The sequence below is a fragment of the Protomyctophum bolini genome (genome assembly GCF_963924005.1).
Source record: "Protomyctophum bolini genome assembly, chromosome: 11".
Classification (NCBI taxonomy): Eukaryota; Metazoa; Chordata; class Actinopteri; order Myctophiformes; family Myctophidae; genus Protomyctophum; species Protomyctophum bolini.
The window spans coordinates 6,673,074-6,678,005 of record NC_137872.1 but is presented as its reverse complement, the minus strand read 5'-3'; the positions used below and the strand labels follow the sequence as shown (position 1 = coordinate 6,678,005).

Genomic DNA, 4,932 nt, shown 5'->3' with positions numbered 1-4,932 from the left:
TAGCAGAGCGGTGGTGCTGGGGTGGTGGTGGAGCAAACAGAACTAATAGCAGAGCAGTGGTGCTGGGGTGGTGGTGGAGCAAACAGAACTAATAGCAGAGCGGTGGTGCTGGGGTGGTGGTGGAGCAAACAGAACTAATAGCAGAGCGGTGGTGCTGGGGTGGTGCTGGAGCAAACAGAACTAATAGCAGAGCGGTGGTGCTGGGGTGGTGGTGGAGCAAACAGAACTACTGTAATAGCAGAGCGGTGGTGCTGGGGTGGTGGTGGAGCAAACAGAACTAATAGCAGAGCGGTGGTGCTGGGGTGGCACTGGGAGCAAACAGAACTAATAGCAGAGCGGTGGTGCTGGGGTGGTGGTGGAGCAAACAGAACTAATAGCAGAGCAGTGGTGCTGGGGTGGTGGTGGAGCAAACAGAACTAATAGCAGAGCGGTGGTGCTGGGGTGGTGGTGGAGCAAACAGAACTAATAGCAGAGCGGTGGTGCTGGGGTGGTGGTGGAGTAAACAGAACTACTGTAATAGCAGAGCGGTGGTGCTGGGGTGGTGGTGGAGTAAACAGAACTACTGTAATAGCAGAGCGGTGGTGCTGGGGTGGTGGTGGAGCAAACAGAACTAATAGCAGAGCGGTGGTGCTGGGGTGGTGGTGGAGCAAACAGAACTAATAGCAGAACGGTGGTGCTGGGGTGGTGGTGGAGCAAACAGAACTAATAGCAGAACGGTGGTGCTGGGGTGGTGGTGGAGCAAACAGAACTAATAGCAGAGCGGTGGTGCTGGGGTGGTGGTGGAGCAAACAGAACTAATAGCAGAGCGGTGGTGCTGGGGTGGTGGTGGAGCAAACAGAACTAATAGCAGAGCGGTGGTGCTGGGGTGGTGGTGGAGCAAACATAACTAATAGCAGAGCGGTGGTGCTGGGGTGGTGGTGGGAGCAAACAGAACTAATAGCAGAGCGGTGGTGCTGGGGTGGTGGTGGAGCAAACAGAACTAATAGCAGAGCGGTGGTGCTGGGGTGGTGGTGGAGCAAACAGAACTAATAGCAGAGCGGTGGTGCTGGGGTGGTGGTGGAGCAAACATAACTAATAGCAGAGCGGTGGTGCTGGGGTGGTGGTGGGAGCAAACAGAACTAATAGCAGAGTGGTGGTGCTGGGGTGGTGGTGGAGCAAACAGAACTAATAGCAGAGCGGTGGTGCTGGGGTGGCACTGGGAGCAAACAGAACTAATAGCAGAGCGGTGGTGCTGGGGTGGTGGTGGAGCAAACAGAACTAATAGCAGAGCAGTGGTGCTGGGGTGGTGGTGGAGCAAACAGAACTAATAGCAGAGCGGTGGTGCTGGGGTGGTGGTGGAGCAAACAGAACTAATAGCAGAGCGGTGGTGCTGGGGTGGTGCTGGAGCAAACAGAACTAATAGCAGAGCGGTGGTGCTGGGGTGGTGGTGGAGCAAACAGAACTACTGTAATAGCAGAGCGGTGGTGCTGGGGTGGTGGTGGAGCAAACAGAACTAATAGCAGAGCGGTGGTGCTGGGGTGGCACTGGGAGCAAACAGAACTAATAGCAGAGCGGTGGTGCTGGGGTGGTGGTGGAGCAAACAGAACTAATAGCAGAGCAGTGGTGCTGGGGTGGTGGTGGAGCAAACAGAACTAATAGCAGAGCGGTGGTGCTGGGGTGGTGGTGGAGCAAACAGAACTAATAGCAGAGCGGTGGTGCTGGGGTGGTGGTGGAGTAAACAGAACTACTGTAATAGCAGAGCGGTGGTGCTGGGGTGGTGGTGGAGTAAACAGAACTACTGTAATAGCAGAGCGGTGGTGCTGGGGTGGTGGTGGAGCAAACAGAACTAATAGCAGAGCGGTGGTGCTGGGGTGGTGGTGGAGCAAACAGAACTAATAGCAGAACGGTGGTGCTGGGGTGGTGGTGGAGCAAACAGAACTAATAGCAGAACGGTGGTGCTGGGGTGGTGGTGGAGCAAACAGAACTAATAGCAGAGCGGTGGTGCTGGGGTGGTGGTGGAGCAAACAGAACTAATAGCAGAGCGGTGGTGCTGGGGTGGTGGTGGAGCAAACAGAACTAATAGCAGAGCGGTGGTGCTGGGGTGGTGGTGGAGCAAACATAACTAATAGCAGAGCGGTGGTGCTGGGGTGGTGGTGGGAGCAAACAGAACTAATAGCAGAGCGGTGGTGCTGGGGTGGTGGTGGAGCAAACAGAACTAATAGCAGAGCGGTGGTGCTGGGGTGGTGGTGGAGCAAACAGAACTAATAGCAGAGCGGTGGTGCTGGGGTGGTGGTGGAGCAAACATAACTAATAGCAGAGCGGTGGTGCTGGGGTGGTGGTGGGAGCAAACAGAACTAATAGCAGAGCGGTGGTGCTGGGGTGGTGGTGGAGCCTTTGGGTTTTGAAAACACTGTATACACCCACATAGTAATGCAGCATATTAACCCCTGGAGTATACAGTAATACAGTAAAGTAATGTAATGCACCTTTGAGGATAGCATGAAGCCACTCAAGTATCTCTGACTGAACTAACTCTACATATCATTTCTGTTTCCTTATTGGAGGAGCCTCCCTTCTTAGATGCCCCAGGTGCGCGCGCGCGCACACACACACACACACACACACACACACACACACACACAATACAGACAGTCACAGTAGAGGCTGGAGTCAGAGAACACTGGGTTTCTATATGCAGAGAGGGAGGCGTGCGTGTGTGGGTGCGTGCATGCTTGCATGCGGTATTTGGGGGAGAGTTCGATGTCAAATTATACAAAAGGTACAACAGATTGAATGTGAGTAACTTTCACAAGGCAAAATTTGATTCGACTTTTTTTTTATTACAATTTCACACCTAATTTCCTACGCAGCAGGTTTTCCCTTTCATGTGAGAGAAATCAATTTTCCGTCAGCCGGCTCATCCACTGTACGTGTGGTACAGTATAACATTTGAATGGGAGTTGTTAAGCCTCTAAGACCAGGAAAGAGCGGATCTCAAAACATAAGCTCACAGCGCCTCCATTCATTCATTGTAAACGAAGACAGACACCCCAGAACCACTTATGATACAATACACACTTTCCAGTTAAGTCATGGGGACTGTGAGGACAGCTGTGTCTCAGCTGGGGAAGAAACCCCAACAAGAGATGGAGAATGATCTGTGTGGTGCTGAGCTGAGGAGGATCCAGCAATATGAGGTGGATGTAACTCTGGACCCTGATACAGCACATCCCAAACTCATCTAGCCTGGATCCAGCCCAAAGACACCGCCCACTCTCTGAGTGGACTGCATCTCTTGGTCTGGTGTTGCACTGTCAACCAATAATTTCTTCGGTACAATTTTTTTTTTTTCCAATGAGAATCGGTGGTGGTATTGGTTGAGGGAAATTCTAATCCCCTCCCACTTGAAATCGCTCAGACAGCAGACAATTTCAGACTGAAGCTTCAAGAAAGCTACAGTCTGATAATCAGGCTAAAACTCATCCTGTCTGAGGATGGAAAACAAGTGCATGATGGAAACGTATACGGAAGAATCTCCCAAACAATGAAACAACACAGAGAGATTCTCCATCTATCTCAATGTCTTAGGAAAACAAAGTTTTTCCTCAGGAAGGTTTTACTATGAGGTTCAGGTTGGAGGGAAGACTGGCTGGACAATAAGAGTGGTCAGAGAGTCCATCGACAGGAAATGTTTCAACTCACTGAGTCCCAGCGATGGTTACTGGACTATAGGGTTGATGAACGTAAATGAGTATATGGTCTTCTTGGTCCTGGCCCTGATGTCCTCCTCCCTGTAAGACAGGAGCTCCAGAAAGTGGGAGTGTTTGTGGATTATGATGAGGGTCTGGTCTCCTTCTATGATGTGGAGACCAGAGTTCACCTCTAATCTTTCACTGGCTGCTCCTTCACTGAGATACTCTACCCATTATTCTGTCCTGCAGGTTTGAACCAAAATGGAAACTCTGCACCTCTGATCATCTCTCCATGTCACAATGGATGCTGATCATGGTGAGGACGGAGGAAATGTCCCCTAGAACTTAAAGAAGAAGACAACTATATGTGTTCTCTCCAGTAAAATATTGATTCATAAATTCTGCATGTCAAAATTATATGCTTGTCAAATGTATGTGTTCCACAAGGCATGTCACTTTTTCCCCCTGGGAATTCTTCAAAAATAATGGCATTCATTGGATTTTCCCCCAAAAAGTATATAAATTACTACTTTGCACTGTCACATCTAAAGTCATTATTTTAATAATAATAAGTAGTAGGCTATTAAGGTTATAGCCTACTGCATAATTACTCAAATAATGGTCTCCTGCTGCCAGTGTTTCCGTGTCTCGCTGAACGAGGTTGGGCCGTGAAGAAAGATCAATAGTTGTATAGATCACGGCTGGAATCCCAAAAACATTCAGCTTCGCCAATTAACCCATTTAGACCCGAGGACGCTTCTACAAATATGTTTCTGTCAGTGGTTCTCAACTTATTTCATGTCTCAAGGACTCCCAAAAGTATATGTAATTGGCCGCCGACCCCCATCTGAAAATAAGGTGTTCCAGGCACCCCCCACCCCCCCAGAAGAAAATATTTGAGTAAAAAAAAGTTGTCTCTGAAAGAATATATATTCAAAGATGTGCACATTTTCATGATTTTTCAAAAATAGCAGACCTACAAGCTTGTAGCGCGGCACTCGGTACTGCGCTATGAGCTTGTAGATCTGCTATTTTTCAATAGCTAAAGTATAACATAATGCTTAAAACACCAAAAGGGGTTCCCGCCAAAAAGGGTTTAAGAGGTTGCACAGATGTGTGCCAGTATTGCATCTCCAAAACGAGTTCGAGAAACGAGGGAGGGCTGTTCAAAGAGGATTAGATGTTTGTTGATGTTGTTTTTTGTGGGACTTTCTTTTTACCTCCCTGTGCGTGCGTGCGTTGTAGCTGGCTGCCACGTGAC

The 4,932-nt window shown here is 49.3% G+C and overlaps 1 pseudogene across 1 annotated transcript; it reads left to right on the top strand.

Annotated features, from left to right (window-relative positions):
* The first annotated feature begins 3,071 nt into the window (after positions 1-3,071).
* Positions 3,072-3,982, top strand: LOC308324439 (zinc finger protein RFP-like; annotated as a pseudogene). The gene is made up of 3 exons: positions 3,072-3,214; positions 3,451-3,560; positions 3,732-3,982. The product of its transcript is annotated as a zinc finger protein RFP-like (transcript).
* Positions 3,983-4,932: the final 950 nt, after the last annotated feature.